The sequence below is a fragment of the Oryctolagus cuniculus genome, chromosome 20 (genome assembly GCF_964237555.1).
Source record: "Oryctolagus cuniculus chromosome 20, mOryCun1.1, whole genome shotgun sequence".
NCBI classification, from domain to species: Eukaryota; Metazoa; Chordata; class Mammalia; order Lagomorpha; family Leporidae; genus Oryctolagus; species Oryctolagus cuniculus.
The window spans coordinates 30860909-30879285 of NC_091451.1; positions in this window are offsets into that span (position 1 = coordinate 30860909).

An 18377-nucleotide genomic window follows, 5' to 3' on the forward strand; every position below is an offset into this window, starting at 1 on the left:
AAAATATGTTTGATTGATTGTGTGTTATGGTGGCAGGTCTTGCATTTTGTAATTTATATATGTGTAATCTTAGCTTCATAATAATTCTTAACTGACTACAAGGAAAAAAAAGTCTAATAGAGTGGATTTATGCTGCCTTAGATGTTTTTGTAATTTGTTCTTGTAAAGAAACTGGGCATTGATATTTTTACAATAAGGATGTTATAGATTTTGACTATCCATTCTGGGGGGAAAATCTATGATATCATAATGAAATATAATTGTATAAAATCCCTTTGAATCTTCCTAGAATACTGCCTGTAATTACATGAAAGACAATAAGTATCTTGGGTCCTTTTACCAGCTGCTTCCTGTCATCATGTCACTCCCTGGAATTAGAAAATTTGAGAGTCAAATGGATTTGATCAGACAAGGATATAGTGAACAAATGGGGACTTTGATAGACTTCTCCAATGGTGATGCTGTGAATTTCATTCTAGCTATAAGATTTCACCCAATTATGTTCCAGACAAGCTGTGACTTGTGGACTCAACTTACTGTGTTTGATGACATATTCTAAAAGCAAACTGTTCTCTAAAATTGATTTTAACATAAAATTGGAGGAAATAATATTTTTCTGAAAGTAATACAAACTATGTATGCAAAATTTACTTGTGAACTTGTAGAATAAGGCAGGATACTAGAATTATTTATATTAGTGAATCGTGTAAATTCCTCCAGATTTTAAAAACAATGCGAAAGCAGCTGAATAGGACTCTATCAGCAAGTATGTATTCTTAAAACAACTTCTGGTTTTATACCCCACCAACCTGTTGCATGTGAATTTATGCACCCTTCCAAAGGACTAGTTTACTTAAATTAATTTTTGGATCAAGTCTCATTCCATCCTTTGAATCACCTCAGGCCAACCCTTCAATTTCAGTGCCTGGATGAGATTCTAGTGAAGAAAAAAACCTGAGACCACAGGGTCTTTGGTACATATCCTGTTTAAATTAAATGTGTGTATTAGAAAGCAATAGAGGCCGTCAGTTCAATATTTAGTTGAGTTTCAAGAAGTGATTTAATTTTCTCAGTTTTATTTTTAATTTTGTTAGTTGAACATCAAGTAATAAGGTTTATATTCTTAGTTTAATAGCAAAAGTTACATAAAGATAAAACAGGTACAGACCTTTAACTTAATGCAAGACTTGGATGGTGTATATACAACTGTATTTACATATGTGACAGACAGTTTTTATTCATTAATTACTAAGAATAGGTAGGGCAGAAATTACCTTAGGTGGACTGTATAAACCACGTTGATGTTATTCTATCATCAGATTTGAAAGTCAAGAAAATCAATAACTGGGTTTCATCTTCATATAAAATAAACATAACAATGAAAGCCAAACAAATCCCATTTCTTATTGGGTTGTCTAGTGTCCAAATGCAATGTGAGAACATACAATTTTTTTTTTTTTTTAAAGACAGAGTTCCAGAGAAAGGTAGAGACACAGAGAGAGGTCTTCCATCTGCGGGTTCACTCCCCAAATGCCTTCAATGGACGGAGCTGAGTTGACCTGAAATCGGGAGCCAGGAACTTCTTCTGGGTCTCCCACACTGGTGCAGGGGCCCAAGGACTTGGGCCATCTTCTACTACTTTCCCAGGCCATATCAGAGAGCTGGATTGAAGTGGAGCAGCCAGGACCCAAACCGGTGCCTAAATGGGATGTGCCATAGCACCAGCCCCTATATAATGTTTTGAAAAGTAATTTTTTTAAGTTTTATTTTAGGCCGGCGCCGCGGCTCACTAGGCTAATCCTCCACCTCGCAGTGCCGGCACACCGGGTTCTAGTCCCGGTTGGGGCGCCGGATTCTGTCCTGGTTGCCCCTCTTCCAGGCCAGCCCTCTGCTGTGGCCAGGGAGTGCAGTGGAGGATGGCCCAAGTGCTTGGGCCCTGCACCCCATGGGAGACCAGGAGAAGCACCTGGCTCCTACCATCGGATCAGCGCAGTGCGCCGGCCGCAGCGGCCATTGGAGGGTGATCCAACGGCAAGGGAAGACCTTTCTCTCTGTCTCTCTCTCTCACTGTCCACTCTGCCTGTCAAAAAAAAAAAAGATTTATTTTATTTATTTTTTTAAAGATTTATTTGTTCATTTGGAATCAGAGTTACACAGACAGATGAGAGGCAGAGAGAGAGAGAGAGGTCTCCCACTCGATGGTTCACTCCCCAGTTGGCCGCAATGGCCAGAGTTGCAACAATGTGAAGCCAGAAACCAGGAGCTTCTTCCTGGCCTCCCATGTGGGTCCAGGGGCCCAAGCACTTGGGCCATCTTCCACTGCTTTCCCAGGCCACAGCAGAGAGCTGGATTGGAAGTGGAGCAGCCGGGACTCAAACCCTCATATGGGATGCCGGTGCTTCAGGCCAGGGCATTAACCTGCTGTGCTACAGTGCCGGCCCCAGATTTATTTTATTTATTTGAAAGACAGAGATACACAGAGAGGTAGAGGTAGGGGTAGGGGTAAGGGTAGGGGTAAGGGTAAGGGTTGGGGTAGGGGTAGGGGTAGGGGTAGGGTAGGGGTAGAGGTAGAGGTAGAGGAAGAGGTAGAGGTAGATAGAGAGAGGGGTCTTCCATCCGATGGTTCACTCCACAATTGGCCACAACAGCTGGAGCTGCGCCAATCCGAAGCCAGGAGCCAGGAGCTTCTTCCGGTTCTCCCACATGGGTGCAGGGGCCTGAGGATTTGGGCCATATTCTACTGCTATCCCAGGCCATAGCAGATCCGAAATGGAGTAGCCGCGTCTTGAACCAGCACCCATATGGGATGCCAGCACTTTAGGCCAGGGCTTTAACCCGCTGGGCCACAGCACCTAGCCCCCTGAAAAATGAAATTTTTATATGGAGGATTCCTAGGAATTCCATTCTGAATAGTATTGGGGATATCCCAACAAATATAAAATTGAAACGAGATTTTTTTTCTTTGTCTTTTGAAATAAAAACTTCAGAAAGGAAATTTGTTGATACTAATTGCTGCTATTAGTACAATTTGAATGTAGGTCCAATGCTGTTGATTGGAATGCAAGATTGTATGTATCTTGCAGCTATGCATTATTTTTGCCTGGAAACACCAGCCCCTTCTCTGATTCACATCTTGAAGTATTTAAGCAAACAATTTTCAATTAGATCAAACACCCACAAGCAGTCCTATGGGATGGGACTTCAGGAAGCATGCTCTGACCACTTTATGTTACTCCTCTTTATGGTATTAGTGAGATGATTGTCCATCTCCTTACCTGATGAGGTTGATGCAGAGTTCCACACACTGCTGACTACTATGGCTAAAATGCTAATGATCCCCTATGAACTTCCCTTCCCTTTGAATCTTGAAATCCTATTCCCTGCTTAGACTTGTGAGAAATCACAATGCTGAGCTCCCATCCATGGGAAGGGCTGGTACATCTCCTCCATGATTGTTCTTAGCAAATACAAGTGGTAGTATTAAAACAATTACTTATGTTTTAAAACATTCTTTTTAAAGAGACTTATGTATTTATTCATTCAAAAGGCAGAGTGACAGAGAAAGACAGGAAGATCTTCCACCTGATGCTTACTCCTCAAATGGCTGTTTACTCCTCCAATAGCCAGGGCTGGGCCACGTCCAAACCTGGAGCCAGGAACTCCATCTAAGTCTTCCATTTAGATAGCAGGGACTCAATACTTGGGTCGTCATCTACTGCTTTCCTAGATACATTAGCAAGAAGCTGGACTGGAAGCAGAACAGCTGGACTCGAACCAGTTCTTTGAAACAGCAGGCAGGTATCACAAGCTGCAGTTTAACCTTCTGCGCCACAACACTCCCTGTGTTTACATATTCTGGAAGCCTAAATTTTGTACTGTTTGACTCGTGTAGAGAGAACAGAATGTGATCTAAATTCCACTTTGGGTATTTGAAAACATGTTTTTATTGAGAACTTTTAGAAATGTTATAGATAAAATGTAAAGAAATTGAAATAAAGTTGCACATGTTTAATGACCGAATAAGCTGTCAAAAATAAGGATTTTACTTTAATGCCTTACAGGGTGCTTTAAAGTTAGTACCTATGCAATACAAATTTGCAGAAAAGCAGGAAGGAAAACAAGAAAAGAATAAACACAGAGAGGGAAAGAGATGGAGAGATGAGCCTTTAAAGCCAGGTCTAGGTGAACCATTTCTCTTCCTTTCTTCAGAGTTTTTATCACAACCATCTGAGAAAATGACAGATGTCAGTAGTCTGAGAAAAATGACATGGAAACTGTGACCTTGTACTAAGGAAAACCCAGGAAAATGTGCAAAACTCAGATAGTTTTGTATCTGCTGATAGTGTGCCATTGACCAAGCAGGGAAAATGTTACTAAAATAAAACAAAACAAAAGTAATATTATCTCATGATCAAGGTCTTTAGAAATTCATGCAAATATACTCAAATCCCATAAGAGTCAATGAAATATGAGATTCAATCAGTCAGGAATGATGGGACTTGCAGACTCTAAATCTAGCCAGGGACATGGACAAGTCCCACAAGGCTCCAACTTTAGTAGGGTCCTGCATTGATTTAAAGCCCTGGTCTCTCCAGCTTAAAATTCTTGGTAAGTATTGAAAATGGGACCCACATTTTCATTGTGTCCTAAAACCCACAAATTTTGTAACCAGTCCTGGGAGAAAACTACATTGCTATAGGGGCAATGATGTCAACCCTATATAACATAGATGCACACAACAGACTCAGTAAGGCCAATGGGTCCCCCATCAGTGTTGTCAGCAAGAATCAGGTAGCATTCCAGTCATTCTCTCTCTTCTGAAAAATACAGAAGAACTCCCAAAATACTTCATGATGACATAATTTTTTCCTTAATAGTGTCTTTTAAGTCCTTAAGACATAGAAATAAGTATAGAAATGCTAAAAAGATAAAAAGAACTAGACTATTTTATAAGGTAAACAGGTAAAATATTCAAGAACATTTCTCCTGTGAGAGTTAAAAGATGGCTTTGTAATTTTGGTTGAAAAACTACTGAAGGCATAATGTCATCATATACATTTAACACAAGAATCTATGAAGTAGATCCAAGATGGCTCAACAGCGAGAAGTCACACTAACTTCAGCCACTGTATGATATGGGGAGTGGGTGGGAAAGGAAAGATCACATTTCCAGGGCACTGACGAATTTTCAGTGCAGAAATGACAGAACAAAACAAAGACTCTTGGGACAATGAGGAAAGAGGACAGACATGCTACTGAGGCTGGCCACATGATGCAGCTAGGTGCCAGCTGGGAGCTGCCATCCTTCCAAGTCACGGTAGGAAGAAGTTACTATGTGCTCTGCCCACTACAGCTTTAGCTGAGGGAGAATTCTACATTCACCCACTGACTTTGTCTCCAGCCTGGGGAGCTGAGTGGGGTCTAGTAACTGCTTGGCTTTGAGAGGGGAACCCACATTGCCTCCCTCCCCTCTCCCACTCCCCTACAGAGCACTGGAATGAGTTGGCTGTGAGGAGTCATGCAGTTGATATTTGTTCCATTGCTACTAGATTCATCAGAACACTGTCAAGATAACTTACAGTGCAGAAAACAGACTCATTGCATCCTACAACTGTTGGAGTTTGGGGGCATAAGCCCCAGAGCTGCATTCATTCATTTTACATGACCCAGGGGTTTCCCCTCAGCTTCTTGGGGTTGGTACCAGCAGCTATGCAAAAAAAAATTCCAGACCTGACCTGAGGAAGTTTCCCCCAACCCCCGTCACACATTTCCTAGCACATGGTGCTGCAACCCCTGGACACAAATCCCAGCAACACCATTGCATGCCTTGTGAGAGCTGGAGACAGTTCCATCTGTGCCTCACACAAACATAAGTGTTGATGCTGGTATTATAATATTTGCAGTAATTTATACTCATTAGCACTATCTGGTGTGCTCTATCTATATTGCTCTGTTTTAGATGGGTGGCCACCACTGCTCCCAAAACTGCCTGGCTCCCACCCTAGGAGATCTGGATAATGACCTCATTATACTCTCTAACACCAGACCTACAACAATCAATGGTGAGATATACTAAATTGATCTTCTGTATATAAAGATAACTGAAAAAAGAATCTTGATATGAATGGAATGGGAGAGGGAGTGGGAGATGGGAGGGGTGTGGGTGGGAGGGAAGTTATGGGGAGGAAAAAGCCATTGCAATCCACAAACTGTACTTTGGGAATTTATATTTACTAAATAAAAGTTTAAAAAAACCAATCAATGGTAATTTCTTCAAACCCACTGGAATCTACCCCATGCACATGGGGAAGTGTCGCTCCCCCTCTTCATGGAGGAATGACACTAAACCCTGCCTAGGCTTCATATCCGAGTCACGGCACCATTATGTCGCTCCCCGTCTTCGTGAAGGAACGACACAGGACCCTGCGCTGTTCTTTCGTCTGCTCGGCCCTTCCCGGGTTTGCTGCTGGTTCTTCCCGGGTTGGCTGCTGGTCCTTCCCGGGTTGGCTACCATCCCTTCCACCTCCGTGGAAGGGCGGTTCCCCCTGCCACATTCCCCACTTCCGCAGGGGAGCGGCACACCGCCAGCCGGCTCTCTCGGGGGCTGCACAGGTGTTCCCCTTAGATGTTCCTGGTGCATGCCATCTCTCTCCTCCTTTATAGTCCTCTTCCACCAATCCCAACTCTGCTACCCACACGCCGAGTACGCTGCTCTCCTCCAATCAGGAGCAGGTCCCACAGTTTATTGGTTGAACTGGAGGCAGCTGTTTCCCTTCTCAGCGCCATATTGTGGGAAAGCAGATGCATAGAATAAGTCTTAATTCCAGTAACTTAGTCTAGTCCGAGTTGCTCCCAGTTGCTCCCCACAGGGAAGAATCTGCCTGCATTCCACCTCTCTAGACCCATACCTGCCAGTATACAACCTCTGTATATGTTGTAGTTACCCTATAGGACTGGAGCAGGGTTCAATTCACATACTCCAGTACTAGGACTAAAGCTGTTGGTGTTATAAGCACAGCATCAGTTGTACTCTCCTAGCAGCACCTGAAGAAGCACCCATCCACATTCACATCACACAGTCCTAGAGCCACAGCTATTAGTTTCACAAGTCCCAGCATCACTCAGGATTGTCACTGGGGCAATCTTTTATCTCCCTCAGCATCAAGAACAAGGCTCCAATGATCATAATCCCCAGTGTAACTGACATCAAACTCTGAGACTGAAGATATACCCTAAGAAGCCCACATTCACCTGAAAGTCACACTTCTTATACCCCTACAAACTGCAATAGACTAGACCACTATGTCACTTACATACACAGTTGACATGGTTTAAAGCAAAAATATCACTCAGAGTCTATGCTTCTGAGATCACCTAGAATCAAAGGCAAAGCAAGAAAACAAGTGATACCATGTATTCCATCTAAACCATAAACTCTTCCAATTAAAGCTACTTCATTGTCCATCAAAGAAGGATGTACTTTTCTCTAAAAGGAGGAGAGACCTTCCACTTTGCTTATGGACTTGTCTAAATACTGACAGAGTTTGTGGATTCAGAAGGCTTCTATAGCCTAGGCAGCTCATGTCAAGAGCATCAGGTGGTCACTGATGTCATACATAAGAGTGTTAATTGTTAAATTAACAACAGGAGTCATTGTGCACTAACTCCCTATGCAGGACCTCTGTCCTCAATGAGTTGTATTATGAAAGTTAACTGTGATACTTGTTCTCAGTTTTTCCTGTGAGTGTGTGCAAATTGTTGAAATCCTCACTTAGTATACAGTTGATCTTCTGTGTACAAAGTTAATTGAAAATGAATCTTAATGGAGAATGAGACTGGGAAGGGGAGAGGGAGGAGGAGGAAGGGTGGGAATGTGGGTGGGATGGCTGGTGTGATGGGAATAAAAAAAAAAACAAAAAAGTTATTTCATAAAGAAGAAGGGACTATCACATGAGACATGTCGATGTCAATGTATGGACCCAGGAAACAAGAAACAATGTAGAATGACACCTCAAAAAAAAAAAAAAAAAAAAAAACAAAAAAAAAAAAAAAACAAGAATTCTCCAGAATTAGATCTTGATCTGAAGGAAATTAATGAAATTCCACTAATAAATGATTTAACAAAATCAAATGAGGGACCACTATTGTTGTATAGTGGGTTAAACCACCACCTCCACCACTGGCATCCTGTATGGGCATTGGATCATGGCACTGCTGTTCCACTTGTGATCCAGCTCCCTGCTAAGTGCCTGGGAAAGCAGGGAAGATGGCCAAGTGCTGAGTACCCTGAGACACAGAAGACGTTCCTGGCTTCCGGCTTCTGCCTGGCTCAGGCCCAGTCACTGTAGCCATTTGGGGAGTGAACCAGCAGAAAGAAAGGTATCTCAGCATCTCTCCCTCTCTATGTGTAACTCTGCCTTTCAACTAAATAAAATAAATCTTTAAAAAAATTTAAAAAAGAAAACTCAATCCAATTCAAGAGAATACAGCCAGCTAAAATAAATGAGGAAGCCAATGAATGACATATATGAAAAATTAATTAAGGAGAAAGAAATCATTAATTAAAATAAAATAGAAATTCTGGTGATGAAATCTTCAATCAGTGACTGTAAGCTTTACCAGCAGAATAGACCAAGTGGAAGAAAGCATTTCTGATCTGGAGAAAAAGACTTTTCAAAAAACCGAGTTAGACAAAAGTAAAGAAGAAAGAGTAAAAGGATGAAAAAAGGCTACCTGAAATATGGAATACCAATAAATGACCAAATACTCATATTTTTGTGATTCCTGAAGAAGAGAATGAAGAAGTCATAGAGAATCTGCCAAATGAAATAATAGTTGACAATTTCCCAGGTATTGAAAGAGACATGGAAACTCAAAGAAACTTAAGCAGACTCAATCAAAGAAGATTCCCTCCAAGACATATTGCAGTCAAGTTGTCAAAAGTTAAAGACAAGGAGAGAATACTAAAAAGAGTAAGAGAAAAGTATCTTTATTTATAAAGAAAAATCAATTAGACTAACAGCAGACTTAGCACAAACCCTGCAGTCCAGAAGACAGAGGGATGATATATTCAAGGTCTAAAAAGAAAAAAAAAATACTTCTAATCAAGAATATTATATCCAGCAAAGCTGTCCTTCAAAAGTAAAGGAGAAATAAGGTATTTCCCAGATAAGCAAAAACTTGAGAGAATATACCACTGCCAGAACAGCCTTAAAAGAAATTATGAAGGCCACCCTGCATTAGAAGTAAGCATCATGAAAATTTCATGACACTACCATATTCATTAACAGAGCAGGTATAATCAGTAACCAATCAACGAAATTGCAGTTTTCAGTTCTTATCTATTAATTATAACCTTGAATGTAAATGGAAAAATTTCCCAGCCAAAAGATTTAGGTTGGCTGAATGAATAAAGAAATCCAAGACTCTACTCTATGATGCCTATAAGAAACCCATTTCACAAACAAAGACATTCGTAGACTGAAAGTGAAGGGCTAGAAACACAAACAAAAAACACACAGGAGTAGCTATCCTGATATCAGATAGACTCTAAGTCAAAAATCGTAAAAATAGGCTAAGAAGTATACTATATTTTTGATAAAAGGATTTATTCAGGAAAAAGATATAATAATCATGAATATATACACACCCAAGACCACCAGATATATATAGCAGATACTAGTAGAGCAAAAGGGGGAGGTAGATTCCAATATAATAATAGTGGATAACTTCAACATCTCACTCTCATCAATTGACAGTTCATCCAGACTGAAAATCAACACAAAGGTACATCAGCATTGAACCATACTATTGAGCAAATAGTATATAATGGATATTTACAAGACAGTTCACCTAATAGCTATAAAATACACATTCTTCTCATTAGTACATGTATAATTTTCTAGGATAGATCATGTATTAGGCCAAAAATAAAGTCCCAGTAAATTTAAAATGATTGAAATTATACCATATATCTTCTCAGATCACAAGAGAATAAAACCAGAAGTCAACAACAAGAACAACAAAACACTCATAAATAACTGGAAATTAAACACTATCAATGACCAAATGGGTCACTGAATAAATTAAAAAGGAATCCAAACACTTCCTTAAAATAAATTAAAATGAAAACACAACATATCAAAAACCTGTAGGATACTGCAAAAGCAGTAAGAATGATTCAGTGATGCATCTTGTAGACAGAAAAACAAGAACAAACCAAACCCTAAATCAGCAGGTGAGAAATCATAAGGACCACAGCAGAAATGGAATTAAAACTAAAATATACAAAAGATCAACAAAAAGTTGGTGTTTTGAGAAGACAAACAAAATAGACAAAACTTTAGCCAGATTAACAAAGAAAAAAAGAGAAAAAAACTCAAATAAATAAAATTAGAAATGAAAAAGGAGACATTACAACTTATATCACTTAAATACAAAGGCTCATAAGACACTACTAAGAAAAACTATCAGCTCACAAACTAGGAAACCTTGAAGAAAGGGATAAAATCCCAGATACATATAACTTACCATTCTTAAATCAATAAAATATGGAAAAACTAAGCAGAACCATAATAACCAATGAGTTTGAAGCTGTAGTTAAGTCTTTCATAGAGGAAAAGTTCTGGACATATTTGCTTTACTAAATTCTATAAAACATTTAAAGTAGAAGTAGCTCCAATACTTTTCAAATGATTCCAAAATATTGAACAGGATAGAATTCTGCCAAATTCTTTTTATGAGACCAGCATCACTCTGATATCAAAACTGAACAAAGATTGAACATGAGAAGAAAACTACAGACCTAAAGCCTTGATGAACCCAGAAGCAAAAATTCTAACAAAATACTAGCAAGCCAAAACCACATCAAGAAAATCATGCATCACGAGCAAGAGATGCAAAGTTGGTTCAACATTCACAAATCAATAAATGTCATAAACAGAATGAAGAACAAAAAACATGCAGTCATCTTAATAGATGTGGGGAGAGCCTTTAATAAGATTCAACATTCCCTCTTGATTAAAAACCTTTCACAAATTAGGGATAGAGGGAATGTACCTCAAATTTATAAAGGCTATGTACCGATAGCATCATACTGGAAGAGGTAAAGCTGAATGCATTTCTCCTCAGATCTGGAACATGACAAAGATGTCTACTTCTACCACTGTTATTCAATATACTAGTGGAATTATTAGCAAGAGCAATCAGAGGAAAGAAAGAAATAGGTGGCATCAAAATTGGACAGGAAGAAGTCCAAATATCCATGTTTTCAGACAACATGATGCTGTACATGGAAAAGCCTAAGTACTCCACCAAAAGGATGTAGAACTGATAAATCCATTCAGCAAAGTTACAGGTTACAAAATAAACACACATGAGACACTGTTTTTATAAACTAATAATGAACTCACTGAAAGAAGTCAAGAAAGAAATCCCATTCACAATAGCCAAAAAACCCAAATATTGAGGAATAAACTCAACCAAAGAAGTGAAAGATTTCTACAATGAAAATTATAAAACATTAGTGAAATATATCATCAAAGACACACAAAAAGTAGAGATATTATTGCTCATAGATTGGAAGAATCAGTATCATTGAAATGTCTATACTTCCTAAAGCAATCTATGGATTCAAGGCTATCTTTATCAAAATGCCAATGAAATTCTTAACAAAATAGGAAAAAACAATACTAAAATTTATAAGGAACCATGAAAGACCCAGAATAACCAAAGCAATCCTGAGGGAAAAAAAATCAAGGTGGAGACATCACAATACTACAAATCTACTACAAAGCATACTATAAAGCTATGGTAATGAAAACAGCATGATATAGGCATAAAAACTGACACAAACATCAATGGAACAGAACTGAGAGTCCAGAAATTAATCTGTGTACATAATTTTTCACAAAATTTTCTAGACCACACATTGGAAAAAGGATAATCTCTTTAATAAGTGGTGCTGACAAAACTGGATACATATATAAAGAAGCATGAAATTAGCTCCATAACTCTTACAATATACAAAAATCAACTCAAGGAGGACCAAAGGCCCAAATTTAAATAAATTTATATTATATTATATTACATTTATATTATTACATTAATATTATTTAATTATATATTATAATAAATATATTAAATCAAAAATTTAATATATGATGTTTATATTATTACATATTATTTAATTATATTATATTATGTATTATATTATATTTATATATTTATAAACTTATACTATGAAATTGCTGGAAGAAAACGTAAGTGACATTGCACTCAGTGACATTAGTGTAGGAGATGACTTCTTGGAAGAACTCCAAGGCTGAGACAACAAAGGCAAAACTAAACAAATGGTATCACATCAAACTCAGAGGCTTCTACACAGCAAAGGAAACAACAGAGTGAAGAATTATCCAAGAGAATGGGAAAAAATATTTTCAAGCTACTTACCTAGCAAATATTTAATATCTAAGATAAACTCAACAACAACAAAAAAACACAACCAATCCAGTGAAGAAATGGGCAAATTACCTCAAAAGATAGTTCTCGAAAGAAGAAATACAAATGGCCAAAAAATATATGTAAAAATGCCCAGTGTTACTAGCCGTCATGGAAATGCAAATCAAAACCACAATGTCACCTCACCCCTGTCAGAATACCTGTTTTCCAACAGACAGAGACTAACAAATGCTGGTGAGGACGTGGAGAAAGTTGAACTCGCATACACTGTTGGTAGGAATGTAAGTGCAACCACTGTGGAAAATAGCATAGGCATTTCTTGAAAAAATTAGAAATAGATTTGCCATATAATAACCTAGCAATCTCAGTACTGGGTATATACCCAAAAGACAGGAATACAATGTATCAAACAAATATCTGAACAACCATTATAGCAGCAGTGTTCACAACAGTCAAAATACAGAATCATCCAAGGTATTCATCATCAGATGAATGGACAAACATATTATTATATATTATTCAGCTATAAAAAAATAAAATTCTACCATTTGCATAAAATTGGATATAACCAGAGGGCATCATGTTGAGTGAAATAAGCTGATACAAAAAGACAATTACTGCATGTTTTACCTCATGTGTAGGAACTAAAAGTTTTTTAACAATGAAAAAAACTAAAGCAAAAAACAAAGAAATGCCTGTGTATATCAGTATTGCTGCAAATATAGTTTTGTCAAATTTGCTTCATAACTTTGTCAAACTGATGGTTAAGTATGATATGCTACTATAGTTTCAGTGGTCTGTGAATATTTTAAAATTGATTGTATATAAGTGAAATTGTTATCTTTTTATTTGGTTGTTTTTTACAGCCCCAGCCTATATTCCCAGTAAACTAGGGGTCTTATTTGTTTATTTCTTTAAGATCTATTTGTTTATTTGAGAAGCAGAGTTACAGAGAATGAGAAAGAGAGAGAGAGAGAGAAATCTTCTATACACTTGTTCATTCCCTAAATGGCTGTAACGGCTAGGACTGAGCCAGGCTGAAAACCAGGAGCACGGAACTCATCAGGATCTCCCATGTGGTGGCAGCAGCCCATTCTCTGCTGCTTTCCCAGGGGTATTAGCATGGAGCTAGATGGAAAGTGGAGCAGGCCAGTGCCCATATGGAATACCAACATTACAAATAGCAGCTTAACCTGATGTATCACAATGCCAGGCCCCTTTTTACTTGTTGAACTCTTTATTTAGTGAAGCATTAAGCCTTTGACTATAATGTAAATTTAAAATATGTTATCTCAAAAGTTAAGAGAGAGAAAAAGGGAATGGGGGGGGAGGTGAATCAAATTGAATCCTTTCCTTTTGTATTAACATCACAGTAACATGAGAATTGCACTCTAGTAATTATCATGCATTCTCTGTGGACCTTAGAATATAATGTATTAATAAAATCTTTTAAAAATAAATTTTAAAAACTAAGTAAGAATTAAGCAGGAACAAAACAAAAAAGAACTTTTGAATTACCTATGCACAAAGTAATCAGAGTTAGAATCCTTCAAAGTAATTGTTATTACTTGGTAGGTTTAGTAATGAAATTCAGAGGCAAGTATTGTAGTGCAGAAGGTTAATCTGAATTTCAGGAGGCCCACATCCCATATCAGGGTGCCTGGGATTGAGTTCTGTCTCTGTTTCCTACCCAGCTTCCTGCCAGCCACCTGGGAGACCAGGCTGGGTGCTGGTAGCATTTAGAATGCGAGATAGAAGATGGAAGATCTCTCTGTCTCTCAAGTAAACAAAAACAGATGAACTTTTATGCTAAACTGATCTTCTGTATATAAAGAGAATCGAAAATGAATCTTAACATGAATGGAAGGGGAGAGGGAGTGGATAAGGGGAGGGTTGCGGGTTGGAGGGACGTTATGGGGGGGAAGTCATTGTAATCAATATTCTGTACTTTGGAAATTTATATTCATTAAATAAAAGTTAAAAAAAAAGTGAAAAAGACAAAATATTTTAGAAAGAGTTTTTTCTTTAAAAAAGGCTTTTTTAAGCCACACATTATTATGAAAAGCACACTAAGCATTCTAAAATTTATTTCTAAATGCAAAAAAGAACAAATCAGTATAAACTGATAGAAAATGGAGTAATTAGCTCCATTAGTTCACTCTCTAATTTAATAAAAATTCATTCAGCAGTATGATAGATAGGTACAAAACGGTGAAAAAATAGAATTGATCATACTCTTCTATAAGTTCTACTGGTTTGGAAAATTAACAATCATGGCAATCTTGGTTTGTTGGTAGGGAACATAGATCTCAGATTTCCAGAGACAATGAGAATATAAAACTTTTTATCTCATGTTAAACAGAATGTTCTAAGGTTCTAAGTTATACCTATTATTCTAGGATAGTCACAAAGTCAAATAGTTCCCTTTTTTATGATCATCATGTGCAAAGTGTATTATGTCACTAGATTACTTCTTCAGTGATGGCCTAAGGGTCTAATTTAGAAAACCCAGAATAACACCCACATACTTTATAATTGAGAGCATCCCCTTCCACTAGAGAAAAATGTCAATTACAACCAAGTTAAACTTTCTAGTGGTCACATTAAAAAGAGTGAAAAGAAGTATATGAAATACATACTAGTAACATGTTTTAGTTAACCCAATATATCCAAAATATTCTTTTTAAATATGATTTAATAACCACATTTGAGGTGTTCAATAAACACATGTAGCTGTTGGGTACCATATCAGACAGCACAGAACAAAACCTTCATTTTCTCTGCTGTGGCTTCAACTTGCAAATCAGCAATTCCACCATACAGAAGTACCATTTCTCAGGAATAGAAGCATTAATCTTCTCTTATCAAATGTTCTGAACTGATAGGAAACCTGCTCTACAAGGCTTGCTGTAGCCAGAAAAGGTCAGTGTGATCCCATGGTTGAGGGCCCTCCACAAGTCCCACAGCAGAAATCAGCTCCTAATGTAGTATTGTGTTCTGTGGGCAAAACAACCAGCTCATTCAACATGAGATAGAAATTGCTCAGCATTCAAGTAGCTGAAGTTGTGAGGGTTTGTTGAGTTCATGGAAGTTAAGAAATTCAGAGAGTTGGTCATAGATTTTCTCACTGGGTTGTTGATTTCCTCACAGAACAATGACTCTATGGAACACTCTTCAGAAATCCCTTCTTTCCAGCACTGTAGCTATAGGAACTCCTAGGTACACGTTGCATAGCATGATGTGTAATTTATATGAATGACCTTTGTTTCTGTTCACATGATTCATCACTAATCCTTGGGAATTCTGCTAAATAAATTGTTGCAGAATCATCCAGCATCAACAGGAATGACAGACTCCAAATTAGGTTCAGAGGAAAGAGTTGAGATAATTATATCAGTATCTCTTCCTTGTCCTGACCTAAATGTGTGAGATCCTAGAGTAGGAAACATGTCTGACCACTTCTGGCTTTTCTTTCCAAGCCTCCCCAAAATTAATTTAGAAGGATTTTCCAACATTTGGTTGTGCAATCCATATATGAGCTAACTATCTTGGATTATAAATGTCAGAGAGCTAGGAATATAACTAGGAACACCTGCTATAAAGCTAATGCATGCCAAATGTATTGATTCTTCTGTCATATCCTAAAAATATTAAATTAATTTTCATCGTATTATATATGTATTTTTACATACAAATAATGTATTCCCCCTAAAATATTTAGAAATAGTCATACCAACGCATGGACTGTGTTCTACTGAGGCACACCTGGGATCTTGTCTTGGTGTGAGTGGCGATAACTTAAATAAGTTTTATTTTGTTCCTTTATGTGTAAAGTGGGAATAATTCCAAATTCATGGGGTTTAAGAATGATTACATAAACTTTGTATGTACGAAATCACCTTCTGGACAGAGAGCACATAGATTGTCTGCTATTTTTTTCTCCCTGCTCTACCATCTTCAGCTACACATTTCCTTGTTGAATAAATTGTTACTGAGCATTTTCCACATGCCAAACCCCATGTCTTTCACTAGGAAAGTAGTGCAGTTAGAAACAGATCTAGTCTCTCTATATAAAAACTTATCCATCGGGCTGCTGGTTCAATATTCTCTACCAAATGTACACTTCATAAATGCTTCCTATATCAATTAAAACAAATGATAAAACCAATATTAATTAATGTTCTGAAGGAGTATAAATTTTTGTCATTTTCTCCATTCCCTCTGATTTGTCATCCTACTATTATTAAAACAGGGAGATATTAAGCTCTATATCATAAGCAGTGTATCATCTGAAGTGGCTGCTTCAATTCACAACACCAATGATGAAGCCATGATTCTGGCAGATGTGAATCCAAGGTAAACTCATCCTTTAAAGATGACACAAAGTTGACTAAGAAAGGTCATGAGATTGTTGTACATCTTGAGATTCAAGGTTTCCATGAACATCAATATGGTACAACAATAGCGAGAATATAGTCTTAGGTAGACTGTGTTAGCTCAATGGATAAGCAATCACATAGTTCCAACATCAGGAGGCAAGATGAGTGACATGAAAGGAAATATTTAAGAGAATTAATGGTAACAACTCAGCCTAGTGTAGATATCACAAGTCAAAATGAGCAAAGTAGTGCCACATCAATGGTTTTATTTCTTTTTTTTAAAGACTTATTTTTTTTGAAAGACTTAGAGAGAGAGAGAGAGAGAGAGAGGTCTTCCCTCCACTGGTTCACTCCCCAAATGGCCATTATGGATGGAGGCTCCAGGTCTTCTGGGTCTCCCACATGGGGTTCAGGGACCCAAGGACTTGGGCCATCTTCTACTGCTTTCCCAGGAGCCTTAGCAGGGAGCTGGATCAGAAGAGAATCATCTGGGACTCAAACTGGCATCCATATAGAATGCACAGTGCCAGCACCACATCAATGATTTTCATGATGGATTTCTGAGTTCTGCAGCTGGGCCACACCTTATGTCAAATGTAAATTTTTTTTTTGCATATTGGAACTCTCAATAAGACTTCATTTGCAAAAGCAAATATTTCTGCAGCTTAAAACACTGAAATCTGCAGCCAAGATGCCTTCCACATTTTCATTATAGTCTAAATATCAGAAATATAAATGATGCACTAGCAAACAGAAGCAGCAGAACCTTTAAACCAACCATTTGGAGAATTTGTAATTATTCTTAAATTATAATTAATGAGAGGAAATTATAAGCCCCTAATTATTCTAATTTAAATCATTGTGTGAAATATTTCAAGGGAATAAAAATACCCACTAGCACACCATCTTAACTGTTGAAAGCAGTTAGCTCTGTAAAGACAAGCATTCATTAAGCAAACATTTAACCTGTCTATGCTGAAGTTCTTTCAGGATGAGGTGTGACTTGCTCCCTAAGTTAAACTTAATTATTTAATGGGGCAATTAAAAATAGTGGATGTTCTAGATCATGATTTATGAGGTATGACTACATTACTGGAAAGCTATGTATCTAGCAAAGCTTCTTTGTGTTCATAAAAGGTGATAAAACTTTTTTACAATTTCTTCAGCTAAAGTTGCAAAAGAAGACTTAGTCTGCCTTCAGAAACAACAAAGAAAATCATTTCTTTTGAGTCATATTAAATTTTCACTCATTTCATCTGTCATTTTTATCCTTAGGCAATAATAATCTTCCCTATTTAAAAAATTCTTAATTAAATTATAGAAAATAAATGAGCTGCATCCTTCTGAGAAAACAAGTTGAATAACAAATTTACTTCAAAGTTGAACTAAACAACAAACAATGGAAAAAGGCAAAATATTCTGATACAAAGATTTCTCTGGTAAAACACATGATAAAATATTGACTGGCTTTTCATTGTATATATCACAACTCATTTATCACACAAAAGGGAAAACCAACACATATCATCTTAAATACAA